Consider the following 14585-nt stretch of genomic DNA (forward strand, 5'->3'; position numbering starts at 1 on the left):
CACATGCATCTGCTGTGTTTATTTACCTGTGACTGCCTGCAGTTAACATTATTTGTTTGCTTGATGAAGGCAATGGTGGGCCTATGAGAATGCATTTGTTATAACTGTAGATTGCTTCCTAGAATTCCTTCGCCTTCTTTGCATTTTCTGCATTTCTAAATTTGTTTGCTTGAATGTAGATGCTTGTTTGCACCTTCCACAATGCTCAGCTATAGGTTTCTGTAGACACATATCTGTTCACCTTTGTCGTATGCTCGTGGCAGGGCCACATTTGTGCATATTGTCAAAACCACGTTAACAAGGTTTATTTTGATTTTCAAAATGTGCTATGTGCTATTGCACTGTGGTTGGCCCTGCGATGCTTACATTGAGCCGCTTCTGAAAGTCCTACAGTGCCGGTGCAGCCATCGACCTGTTTAGGTTTAGATCGCATTTAATTTCAACCCATTTCCTTACTGCTTGGATTGTATTTGCAGATTCTCTGCTTTGTACCTGTGCTGAATTCTCGTGGCCGCCATGCCTTAACTCGAGTAGTTTTTTTTCTTCTTGCCGTGTGCTCTGTTTAAAAAAAACATTACGGTTGCAAGTAAACATCTGTGAGATTATAACAAAAAAGTTATAGAGTCAGCGAGCTGTTTAATTATATATTTGTGCAGTGAACAAAGTGGACCAGGAAATGAGTCGCCGAGCCTTTCAGTGCCAATGATTTTGACACCAGAAAGAGAAGTGCTTTGTCAGTCAGAAAGTGCAAGCGGATAGAGTCGTCGTGCCTGGCAGTTCAATGTTTAATAAAAACTGCACGCTATGCAACAAGTGGTATGAGGGCAATTCCTGGGTGCAACAGCCATATGATTCAGTCTGTATTTGTTGCCGAACATTTCTAACAGTCCTTGCACTATGTTATAGCATCTGACTACCACAGTCCAGACATTCGCATTGCAGTCCATATTACACGACAAAAATATGCAGGTCCCAATTGGCTTTGTGCATTTAATCCCTGTCATTTGTCCAAACAGCAAGTTTCCATGTTAAGGCATGCATGCTTTGATAAAGTTTCATCCCCGGAAAAACTGCCCATAATTCAAGCCACCATATCACAGGGTGGATATTAACAAGGCATGGCTACGTAACAGCAAAATGTGTTAAATTTTTTAGTTCTGATATGGTCACAAGCACTAAATCATTGCACCATTTCTATGACTAGAATGGGTTCCTAATCGTGAAAAACACTATATACTCTCACACTGCTAAATTGTTGTGGCCCATTAAATTGTTCCCTCCAGGTCGGTACGCTTTTTGAAAAGAATTCCTGTGATAGCCAACTTTTCGTTCTTCATGACATACACTTGCTCCTTAGTCTCCTTGAGAAAGCATGTAATAAAATCCTTTATAAAATAATGTCTTGCATCGTACTGTTCTGAGTGGGATTTAAGTGATCCTAACCAGTTAACAGCAGTTGGCCCATGATAACTCTTGGTCATTCTGCCTTTCTTTTTTTGGAATCTCGGGCAACCTCAAAGGCATTGTACTTGGCCCTTCCCTTTTTCTTACATTCATTAATGACCTTCCTTTCACTTGATGGGAATAATGCGCTACACACGGAGAAAAACCGACAACTGAAATGACGGACACAGGACAAGCCCCCCCCCCCCCCCCTTCCCTGTGTGCAAATCACAAATGTTCACCTTATTTTGAACAGGCTACAATATTAGCTCCTGCAAGAGACAAGAAAAAAAAGAAGCCTTTGAGATACAGGAGGCCGGTGAAGACAAGTGCATGAGCACATCTTCGATGTTATCAAGTGAGGAGTTAGATCTAATCAAGAAACACAGGAGCGTGCGACACAGCCGGTGGAAATGAATTGATTGTTTTGAGCATGTGCATGAAATGTATTTATGTGCCCTCGTACTAGAATAGATTTTAGTTGTTAGTGTACACTTGTCCTGTATCCGTCATTTTTAGTTGTCGGTTCTTGTCTGTGTAGTGCATTATTCGCATTAAATGTGCAACCAACTAGCCCACATTGCTGCGTTGCTTCTTTTCACTGTTTAATTTAACTAGTCTTCATTGATAGCTATATGGTCTGCCATCCCAATATCAATATCAACATTCCAACCCTCCAGAACAACCATATGCGTACTCGGGAATGGCCTATTTGGCAATGTTAAAAGGACTGCATCAATAGTTTTTAATGTCACCATACCCGTCTCCATTGCGAGCTGATATGTGTCAGTATTTCCTTTGGGCTTGTATCCTACCCTGTTTCAAGCGAAGCAGCGGGGAGACTTCTATTATGTGATGTGGTTAAAATGCTATGTGCACGTGTTTATGCATGTGACTTTTATGTACGCGTGTCATTTGATCTTTAACCTCATCTGGAATGGCCATCCAGATATGTTATGGGGCCAGCATTTACAGTGTTTATAAAATTGTGCCTCTTTCTCCTCTACAATACAGCTAAATTTCACATATAGTTCTGTTGCCATGAATGGAGTCAGATCACAGCTGCTGTGAATTTTGCGTGTGAATGTGATTTCTTACATTGACGGCAGTGAAACGCACGGAAAGGCACAAACCTGTACTCAGTGTTAATTCATTCATAGAGTTGCTGTTTTCCTTACCCTAGTAACAAGAGTTTTCATATAAAGTCCTAAGGAGGATTATCATTTTGGTGTATTATTTTGAAAAAAGAGGCCACAAAACAGGACACTTGTTTCCCTAATACATGCAGCCCTTCTAGGACTGTTTAAATTCACATACACTCCCTGTATGAAGCCGAATAGTGGGCATAGCTTAGGCAAAGATCTTCAAGCAGTTAGGTTTACGACTAAGCCATTTTAACAAAAGGTATACCTAAAAATGGCAATGAAAGAAGCTTTACTTTGCAGAAGATGTTGCTAATAACAGCTAGCATGATCAAAAATTTTATTCATGACAAGTTGTGCAGAAAATGCTCACTTTTATCTGTTGTTTTGGGAATTAGAATCACTTTTACGATCCCTCATTTGTTTTCTGCTCAGAAAAGAGTCTTAAACATTACTGTAAAGCTATATGAGAGGATATACGCATGTATGCCCTACACACACATATATGCTTATTTTTTATTTCATTGTGTTTTGCAACAGCACAGCTTTCACATTGTAAATGTATTTCTACAGATTCTGCTTGAGATAACACTGTGCATGGTCAGTGTATCCTGCTTCCCTGAATATACATAGTTTTCATGTGACGTCACACTAGCCGCTTCCGCCGGATGTCCGCCATTAGCAGGTACTGTAGCTGGACTGGCTGGGCCAAAGCCTCCTTGGCTCGCTGCCATGCCCGTTCGTTCGCTGCGGCTGTTTCAGTTTACCGGAGCAACACTTGCAACACGATGGCAAACGCCGACCGGCAAGAGTTTTGCCACTCGTATTCGACGAGCTTGTGGGGCCTACGCGGGCTCGGTACGAGTCCAAGGTGGAAATGTGTGGCGGCGTGGACCCGTACAAGCTACGCGTCGGGACGGACTCGTCTCCCGATGTCGACTTGCTGCCTGGCGTGACGCACGTTGATATCATCAGTTATCTTGTGCTGTCAACGAGCTACGTCTCTCTTCAACAAATGAAGGCGTACAAGTCCCTTGAGGCGCATAATTACTTCACCAGTGGATGGGTGAATAGCGTGACTGCCATGCGGATGCCATCGAAGCTTGTCGTTTTGAGCGAGGTGAGCTTGCCTAACCTCTAGGCGCTTATGCACGTAGGCGCACGTTTGTGTGTTCACGTTCGCCTGATTCTAATTCATGTTCTACTGTTTGTGGCTAATGTGCCGAGTCTGCCGACCGCAGCACGCTCTAGACTGTTTGGTCGATTTGTTTCAAACAGCATATCGAAGTTCGTGTACACAGCGTATGCATGAGTGCAGAGTGCTTGCAAATTCAGAGAAATGGAGCAATCGGCATAAGTTTACTGCATCAAGACTAAGTGCTCGAATACGCTGCAGCCTTAACTTGTGGAAGGAATTCGTAGTTGGGTTTGTGGATGCTGCTGCAGCTGGCGGCTACAAGGCTTGTCCAGAGTCACGCATGCCAATCGCCTTAAATGTCCTAAAGCGTGCGTGAACATGCATGCTTCCACTGGTGATATATAAGACAACTAGATCGTGAGGCAGTGCTAACATATCTTTTTTTTTTCTCCCAAGAAAAGCGTATCGCGTGAACTTTTCTGGCCGATGCAATGTTTCTGCATAGCTCCTGTCGAAATCCGGCCGCCTGCGCCGGAATCGTACTAGTGATCCTGGTAGCGGCGACTTCTTGTGAAGGATGTGGATTTCTGTCAGCACCTAATTACTGATCATTTTTTCTCAGGTCAGCCATTCACAACGGCTAAGGGAGGCACCACTGAAGGTGTGAGTTCTGGCCGAGCCTGACGGAGTCATCGTGACTGCACACTGCACTTGCATGGCAGGTGCAGGAGAAGCCTGCTCTCACATTGGTGCCACGTTGTTTGGTGTTGAAACGGCAGTACGACTCAGAGACTCCCAAACATGCACAGACAAAAAGAATGTGTGGCTTCCTGCGCATAACTCGGGGGCTGGCAACAAGCCAATTAGGGATATTGAATTTTCGTCATAAAAAAAAGAAGCAGCGTATGGACAGTATTCAGCTGAAACCAGGTAGCGGGTACACACCTGAAGTCCTCCCACAAGTGCTACCGTCTGTGCCACCTCCAACAGAAGAAGAACTGACGGCATTTCATTGCAGACTTGTAGATGCTGGTGCCGCACCGGCATTCTTCATGTTGCACTCAAAGTACAATGCCATGTTTCAGCCACCATGTAAGAAAGAACCGCTTCTCTTTCGCGATTTGTTGTGCCCAGAAGCACAGTCGGAAGGCCTGCCTGAACTGATTTGCCTTGCCGAGAAAATTGTTAAAGAGCTTTTTATCAGCAATGATATGGTGAATAGAACTGAGGAATGCACGCGGGAGCAGTCAGTGTGTGAAAAATGGTATGCATATCGTGCAGGAAGGATCCCTGCTTCACTCATGAAAAGTGTGCTCGACAAGTGTGAACGAACCGTCCATAAGTCTGCTAAAGAAGATATGCTACCCCGAGCAACACACCTTCTCTACTTTAGCCACGGTGTGGGGATTACAGCACGAACCTGTTGCAATCACAAGCTATGCTGAAGAAATGAGGAAGAACCACATTGACTTCTCCCATCAAAAGACGGGTGTCTATTTAAGTACAAAACATGCATACATAGCAGGAAGTCCCGACAGTTCTGTTTCTTGCACATGCTGCAGAATGGGCATCGTGGAAGTAAAGTGTCCTTATTCACACTCTGACAGTACAATAGCAGAAGCTGTGAAAGACCGCAACTTCTGCTTAGAAGACAATGATGGCTGCCTGCGTTTGAAGCGACAGCACTCTTACTTTTTTCAAGTGCAGACTCAGATGGCAGTGTGTGACGTTCCATACTGTGATTTTGTTGTATGGACTCTATTGTCAGAGTACATTGAAAGAGTGGAGAGAGATAAGTTCTTTCAGAGTCTTGTACCAACAGCATTAGCTTTTTTTTACTCGAGTAATTCTGCCAGAACTTTTCTCGCAACACTTTTCAAAAAGGGTGATAAAGAAGCCAACAAGTGACGTCAACAAGTTTTGTTGCTGCCAAGGTCCGGAGGCAGGGAAGATGCTTGCATGTGATGGCCCGCAGTGCAAGTATGGGTGGTTCCATTACCTTTGCCTGGGCATAAAGCGGGCCCCAAAGGGAAAGAAATGGTTCTGCCAAGACTGTGCAGCAAGCCAGGCTAATGACTCGCAGTGAGCTGTTTGTCTTGTTCCTACAAGAGAAACAGCACATCAGTGCAGCCTTGTATGCCAGTTGGCAAGTTTACTGCTGACAGGCCTACCAGTGAAATGTCGCCCAAACCTCTATCATATGGAAAGCAGCACATCATGTTATGTTCCCAGCCGCAGCACTGTATCTCTGCTATTGTGTCTTTATTGTCAATAAACACTTCAACATAGCATATACTTTGAGTATGACCTTATGTAACACGGCCAAAAAATGGCTGAACGAACCAATCAAAATTTTAGCCATTCAAAATGGCTACACATCCACAGAGATGATTGATGGGACTACAAAGCAAGGTATGCAACAGTCAGAAAACAGACATTTGTCTCATTAGAACACTATGAAGATGGCCATTTTCAGCCCATAATAGACAAGAAATGCAAAGATACGAACATACTGTTGTGCTCATTATGGGCTGCAATGCACCAGACATGGAAACAGCTAAGTTTGCAAAGCAAAGCAATCCCAGTGGTGCTGGAAATGTGCATTTAGTGGTTGTAGAAAAGGGGAGAGTGGCTGAAACATTTGAGCAAGTTGGATGCTTTGTATGAAAGCACACTTATTTCTACAAAGGAGAAATCTTGGCTGGTGCACTAAGTGCATTTGTCATGCTGAGCCCTCAGAAAAACAATAACAATTGTCTTCAGCTTAAGGATTCATTTAGGAACACTTCACAAGAACTGATGTTTTTCACATGTGCATACAAGCACACACTAATGCTGCGTGACAGTCGTGAAATACAGCACTTCACTTGCATAAGGCTGGCGACTGGAGCACTTCGATGCCAAGATGAACACTTGTGACTCTCACAAAATACATAAATGCAAGAAACAACATTTATGCAGGGCTGGCGGTCCACAGTGTCAAGAACCTGCTTGCCGATTTGCAGGTACTATGCTGGGGCAGATGTTTGTGAGTGCACAGCACACCAACACAATTTTGTCTAGTGGAGAGTACCTGTCTCCAGGCCTGCATGCGACGTAGTCAATTGGCTGTACAGTCTTCAAGATAGTGTACTTATTCCGTACCAGACCGATCACCCGCTCTACATGAATTCAAACATTGGCGAGCTGTCTGGTCTTCTCCACTTCCAAAGCAGTCAGCTGCTTTTTGCCTTTAGTGAAGGCAGGAATGTGCAGTTTAGCACAGTACAGCCCTAAGGTGTCGGCAGTATCAAAACCTCTATCGGCGAGGACAACATCGCCTTGTGTCAAGTTATCCAGAATGCCGCATTTTTCAGTTATGTGCTTATCACTAGTCCTGCTGCCCCAGCCTTCTGAAATAAAGGATATGAGTCCTTGTGGGAAAATTCCTATTAGATATTTTGATGTATTGCTGCCCTTGTAATTGGACCACGTCTCAGTTCTTGCCTCAAGAGATGATGGCCTTTCAATTCTGATTTCAAACCAGTCTATTATGACTGCCACCTTTGACCCAAAAGATTTGAAGAACGCTTGTGGCATCGTCTTTTGAATCTCCTGCCGTGAAGGCCACCTAACTTGCGATTTCAAACGCCAGAAAGCTGCGTGCTGCCATTTGTCAAAAATTCTACTCACGGTTTAACCGGAAACACAGAAACGGTATGCAAGGTCTTGCACTGGAAAATTCCACTTGAGCTTCATGAGGAACACAATAAATTCCTCAAACTTCGGTAGGCCATTTTGAGCAGTGTGCTTTACGTGACATTCAACAAGCTCAAAAACAGCAAGCAACACAAAAAAACCTAGTCAGTCCCGTATAAAACAAAACCTTGGCATCATCGCCACGAAAAGATGACTGGGTCATCTCTAGATTGTTTTTTTTTCTGCTCTTGCTTCGCGCAGCTCTGCAGTAAGTCGCTTGTCATCCTCAACAGCACAGATGTCTTGCACAGTCAAATCAGTCTGTACTGCCACCTCTGTAATATATGAGAAGTAAAACCATTATTAGCTTCGCAGGTTACAGGAAACGTAATACCTGGCTTCACGGAGACTTGTATTTTGTGTATCAAACACACCTGCTCTCGACTCCGGGCCCACGCTGACGCTTCCGTTCGGCGAGTCATCTGAAGGCGCCGCCTCTAAGGTGAATTCGTCATTTGATGACTGATAAGCTGCTGCATCGGCGATAGCTTTCTGGTGCCGCGTCTTTGACCGTTAGAAACGGGCGGACATGCCAGCAGGGTGCCTTTGCCCGCTCCCGTAACCCAGGTGCTGCGTAGGCGCCCAGTCAGGGTTTGCATCATCCATTAGACTTGAACGTCTCCCTGGAAAAATCAAAGGCGTGACTGTGCGCCCGCCGTTACACAGACTCATTTCACTACGAACAGCATCGTCGCAACAAACAAGTAGGCGCGACGGCGAGGACGGCATCCACGTTCATTATCAGTTGCCGCTGCCATGGTAAACATCTCGGAGAGCGACCGTAGGTCAACCCATAAAGTTCACTTTTTCTTACCTGTGATGAAGTGCCGACCGCATACGCGGACGTTGTCCAGGTTTTTCAAGTCCTTCCGGTTGATCCGTGCGAGCCAAAGGCTTCGGCGCTTCTCGGAAAGGAGCTTCGTGCGCTCGCACTGCCGTGTAATCACCTTCGGTAAACAGTGCAGCCGAACGCCCGGTTCGGTGTTAGTTTTTTGCGCAGAAGACTTGCTTGTGCTTGCGCAGCCGAATATGGCACACATCGGCATGGTGACGCAGTGCGGAAACAGAAATACGGATGGATAGCGCGCGCGTTCACGCCTACCTAACGCCTTTTAAATCTTAACTCCCTTCCCGCTAGTCCGCTCAGTACCTCGAGATGGCAGCACGTATCCCAGAAGCCCTCACACGTGACGTCCGTGAAAACTATGTATATGAAGTATTCTTTCCCAACCTCAGCCAGGAGCTGTCCAGATGTAAGCCAGTTTAGCGACTCCCACATCACGTTATATTTACACTGAAGGTGAAAGGCATGTATGCCTTTTACTAAGTACTAAGTAACCGCTTTGTTTTCACTCACATGGGCACTTTCAGAATTTTTTTGGAGTTGTATAGATAACATGCCAGCTTGTTTCTGCATGTGTCACCATTGACTGGCTCTGATCACAACTCTCCAGGCTCTTTTGCACTGCTGCATTCTAGCTTGTGCAATTGTCATTGCAATATGAGTTAAGGAATGACTGCTAAAATAAAACTGGTCGCCCGCTGTCACCGCAAAAACAAAGCTGTTCATTTCAGCGCAGTGATAGATAACTTAGCCTCTTTAATTGTCACCACACTGTGCTATTTCAATATTGCCTTTTCTAACGGACCGAATAACATTACAGAGAGAAAGCAGCACTGTAGCACGGGCACTCTTCTGTGAAATGCACAACTGCTGCAGTTACAACTGATTTTACATAGTCCAAATTACTGGGAATGGCGTAATATTTTTGTGTGCTTGGGTTCTTCTTCGAAAGTAAAGTACTAAAATATGCAATTTTTAATACATGCACAATTTAGATACACACTACCTATATTGACGAATACAGAAGTGTTTTGCAATAACAGTTAAGTGGGGAGACAGCAAGGAGGCCTGTTTACTTGGCATTGTTACTGTCAACTAAACTGCCCATGGATTAATGGAAAAGCTAGAAAATAAAGGCAATTAAAATACATGTAAAAAGACTGCGGTTTGCTAGTTTGAATAACTGATGTTTTGACCTGTGCCTTGTCTCAGCTGTGTGAATTTCCCTGTTATAATTTCACACGATCGAATATGTACTGCTAACCTATAGCTTGTTCTAGTCCCGTATCCTTGGCTCCGAGAATTTGTGATACGAATCGCGTCGTCGTTCTGAAATCGTTATTGCATGTTAGGGTATATCGTAACTTTCAATGGGGGCACTCTTCAAATATTAGGAGGCAAAAGCCTTAGATCGTAGTTAGAACGGTTGCATACATGGGTCGTCTTCAGCGAAGTCTAGCCGACTAGCGGTCGAACGAGTTGTGTCACGATCGCGATGTGATCCCTTTTATAACTTTCTGAAGTAGAAATAGCACAAATGTTAATCGTTTCCCGCGACGCCGTTTGAGAATCTCGCCTGCGGTGTTGCAAAGTTTGTTGCGACTTCGTTCGTGGACGTCAGAATCTTCTTCTGTGGTTGAAGGAAGGACGAAAAGTGGGAAGACACGGGCTTGTCTACTGGAGGGCTAGCCTCCACGCCCACTGCCGGCGTATCGTAGAAGGGTGAGGGGAGGGGAAAGACTGAAAGGAGAGGGTAGGCGCGCCGCCGCAAAGATCATGTCAGGTGACATGTGCTGCCCCCTCAGGCCTAGAGGCGGCCAGAGAGGCCGGTGGCCTCCAGGAAGGAGAGGAGGTGCCGGAAGGCCTTGGCAGGATGGTGGCTGCCGGGGAACAGAAAGTGGTCTGTTGAGCTGTAGGGGAGGCCCAAGGAGCGGTAGCCCGCCTCTATGATTGTCCTTGCGGGCACGAAGGCAGGGCACCCACATCGGAAATGCTGGGCTGTCTCCTCTGGGTAATTGCAGAGGGTGCACCCAGGGGAGGCGAAGAGGCCAAGGTGGAAGAGGCGGAAGCCGGTGTTGGCGCAGCCTACCCTGAGCCTCAGGAGGTGACTGCGCTCTTGGCAGTCGAAGCCAACAGATGGGTTAGAGGGTGTGGAGGATGGCAATTAGCCACCCTGGAATCTGGGTGATCGAGGAGGAAGTGGCGATCCACTATGCTCCTTGCCAGGTCCAAGGGGCAGAAGTTCTTGAAGAGAGGAGTTCCAGGGGAGTGTGCCGCTTTGGCCAGGGAGTCTGCATCCTCGTTGCCCAGGACTCCGACATGGGCCGGGACCCAGGTCAGACGGATGCGGGTTCCCCTGGTGCAAACTGCGTCAAGCCGCCAACACAGCCTGCGGGCGATGGGTGGGCCTTTGAAGGGCCTCTGGAGCAGCTAGAGGGCAGCCCTGGAGTCAGTATTGATGGCTGCATCCTTGATCCAAGGGCGTTCGCTCAAGTCAGCAGCCAAGTGAATGGCGGCAAGTCCAGCGGTTGTAGATGAGAACACAAATGGGAGTCTGGCCTGTCTAGTCACGAGGAGTGATGGGGCAGTGCAGCCGCAGATGCGCAGTGTCCTGGGAGGACGGAGCCGTCCGTGAAGATAGGGACAGTGCCAGGGGGTTCGTCCTGGAGGACCGCAGCGACCTCCTTCCGTAGGCCCACAGCAGCAGTGTTCCGCCTCGCCTCGTCCGGGAAACAGGAAGGGAGAGGTGGACCTCGTAGAGGTGTCCAAGGTCCGGGCGAGGAGGGAGGGGGAAGGTCTCAGGCTGTCCCCCAACAAGGTCTTCGAAGTACTGGGTCACCTGACCCATTTTGGAGTTGGGCCTAGTGAGAAGATGGTCCAAGAGGGGGCGCCCATCGGGCGCGTTGTGAAGGCGCTCTATGTGGCGGAGGGAGGTGCGCCTGGAGAGGAGTTCCAAGGGCCATGAACCTGCTTCAGCCAGATTGGCAGCCTTAGGAAACGAGCGAGGGAGCCCCAGGCATAGTCGTATGGTCGCCCGCAGTTTGCGCTCGATGTCCAAGTGTTGGGCTACAGTGAGCCGGACAAGAAGTAGAGCGTAGGTGAACTGCCGGACGGTAAAGCTGCTGGACGGTAAAGCTGCCTTGGTAAAGCTGAAGTCCCAGCCTGGGGGTGATGCCGTTGCCCTTGGCTAACAGGGACCGTATGGCCCCCTGGATCCTGGACGACTGGGCCAGCAAATGGCGCACTGCCGGGCTCCATGTGAGTCGGACGTCGATTTGGAGACCAATGTATTTCACTTGGCGGCTCCAGGTGAGGTCACGGCACCAACGCAGAGGAAGGTGCGGCTATGGCGGGCACCAACCCTGGTTTTCAGGAGTATCGCCTGAGTTTTGGTGGGAGAGATGCTACGGGCTGCACGCTCCAGGAAGGCGTCGACAGCATGAATGACCCGCTGGACGTTCTTGATGGTGTGGGCCCTGTACCTGTGGGGCCCACGGCACCAGATGGCAATGTCATCCGGGTAGATTGCCACGTGTATGAGTAGCCGGAGGTCCTTAGGCAGGAAGTCGGGCAGGAGGGCCAAGACGGCGTTGAAGAGTAGGGGGCTAAGGACGCTCCCATGAGGTACACCACGCCAGATGTGCCGCAGAGAGCTGGTGACATTTCCCAGGCGCACACACCCCCGGTGATCAGCGAGGAACCCCCGGACATACTGGAGGAGGTTGTTGGAGATGCCCATGATGTTGAGGGCCTCCAGTATGGCCTCGTGCCGGATGTTGTCAAAGGCGCCTCGTATGTCGAGGAGAGCCTGGCACACTATGTGGTGGTTGAGCTTCGTATCCTCCAGGGTCGACACCAGGTCTGCAATGGAGTCAGCGGTGCAGCCATGGTGACGAAAGCCTGATTGATGTTCCGGGAAGTGGCCGGTGACGTTGCCCACCCATGACAGGCGTTCCATGATCTTTCAAGGAACGGAAGTGAGGGAGACAGGCCGGTAGGAGCTGATGGCCGATGGCGGCTTGCCTGTTTTCAGGAAGGGAACAACCAGGGCTGTTTTCCACGCATCGGGGAGGATCCCTGTCCGCCACACCTTGTTGAAGGAGGACAGCAGGCTAGCCAGGTGGTCCTGGCCGAGGTTACGCAGCATCTGGTACGTGATGCCATCTATACCCGGGGCTGTGTGTAGCCTGGAGTGGCTGAGTACTGCAGAAAGCTCCCGGTGGATGAAGGGCGCAGTACAGGTAGAGGTTCTGTCTGCTGCCCGAGGTTGTAGTCCTTGGTGTAGGCCAGGTAGAGCAGGAGCCGGAGCTTGGGCTGGTGTTCGGAAGTCCCCTCAGAAGAAAATAGCATCAGCCAGCCGATCCGCCAGATCCTGGCAAGAGATACCCTGGGAGACAGCAATGGCCAGGTGGGGCTTGAGTTGGGTCCGAGGAGCAAAGAGAGCGGAAGAGCCGCCAAGCCCTTGCTGGGCTGCGGGCAGTCACGAGGGAGGCACAGATGCCCTCCCAAGATTCGTTGCGACGCCTCTTGTGTTGGCGTCTGCAGGTGGCATCTAGACGGTTGTATGCAGTCCAGTCGGCTCTGTCAGTGCGGAGGGCCCTTCTCTCTGTCTGCCGTCGTTGGGCACTTAGGTGGAGTAGCTTGAGGTCAGGAACAGGTTGGAGAGGGGGGACCTCGCAGGTGATGGTGGCTGCTGCCGCGCACCTTGCCACTTGGGCCAAGACATCGCCCTGGAGTAGGAGGCTGCCGAGGAGGTCCCGGAAGCGGTCCCAGTGGACCACTTTGTAGATACGCCCATCCACCCTCCTACCAGGCTTGGGGCTGAGAGCGATGGGGTAGTGGTCCGAAACCCATGTATCAGGGGAAGGGCACGACATAGACGCACCGTTGAGACACGATGCTCAGGTCTATGCACGTGCGGACACCTCCCCTCCGGACAAATGTGGGAGCACCAGTGTTCAAAACATGGAGGGATGTGCCACGCATGGCGGCGATGAGGTCACGGCCGCGGCGATCCGCTCTGCGGGAGCCCCACCGCGGACGAGCAGCGTTGAACTCGCCGCAGAGCAGGCAGTTGCCACCTATAAGGCTGAACAGACGTTGCAAGGAGCAGGCATCCCATGGGGTTACAGGGCGCACATAAACACTTGCAACAGCAGTGTCAACCTCCCTGAGCCTGACTCTGATGCAGACACATTCCATCGGGGCCACTTAGCATCGTCAACATTAATTTCTGCCTGGGGGAGGGCAGAGCAGACGAAAAGTACTGCTCTGGATCTTCCAGGTGGGTGTTGATCGTCCAGGCAGGGGTCAGTCAAGCAGGTGGTCAGGAGGCAGGAGGTCCTGCTGTTGTATCCCACGTAACCAGGAATGCGAATTTCCCCCGGGCGGAGGTAGGCATCTTGAAGTGCCAGGACATCCGGGAGTGAGGGGTCAGCCTCGAGGCGGCTGATAAGTTCCGCTCTGCGTGGTCGCAGGGCACGGCAATTCTATTTGAGAACCCGTGGTCGGGGGGTCACCCGTGGAGATCTCGTTATGGTGGACTGGCTGTAGATGCTGTCCCTGCGCCACATTTAGTGGCGGCTGGGACGCCGCGGGGAGGAGCAGCGTAAAGGCTTGGAGGGTAGCGGCCAAGGTCCGCGTCAGATGCTCGAGTTGACCTCCTAGCTGGGCAGCGGGCATGTTGCCCTGAGGAAGGACAGGTCCAGGGCAGCTTTGGGGAGCTGCGGGCTGTTCTGCCGGTGGGGGGGGGGGCCTGGAGGGGGGACAGCAGGTGTTTACCGGGTTTTGAGAGCCTGGGCATAGGACCTCTCCCCTGTCTGGAGGTTGGCTCTGATGGCTCTCCGGGAGACAGGTTCTGATGCTGCGTTGATGGCTGCTGCCACCCGTCGCTCTTCCTGCCAGCGGGGGCATGCTGGATAGTCTGCGGGATTGGCCCCTCTGCAGTTATTGCAGCGGGGAGCAGGGGCGTCACAGGTAGCAGAGCCATGATGGCGTCCACAGCGGCGGCAGCGTTGGTTTAGGGTGCAGCTGGCCGTGACATGGTCGAGGCGGCCGCATCGACCGCACTGGATGGGACCAGGGAGGGCCGGGCGGACAGGCAGGCGAAGTTTGAATATTGCCACGTGGGGTGGCGGCTGTAGTGCCCCGAAGCGGATCTGGATGGTATTGGGCGGGCCTCGACGTACACCCAAAATTGGCACGGAGGCCTCGAGGGCTGCAGGGAAGTCAGAATCCCCAACGCCAACAGGGACGCCATGGACGAATCCCATGGAGGTGC

The sequence above is a fragment of the Amblyomma americanum genome, chromosome 8, assembly GCF_052857255.1.
Source record: "Amblyomma americanum isolate KBUSLIRL-KWMA chromosome 8, ASM5285725v1, whole genome shotgun sequence".
NCBI classification, from domain to species: domain Eukaryota; kingdom Metazoa; phylum Arthropoda; class Arachnida; order Ixodida; family Ixodidae; genus Amblyomma; species Amblyomma americanum.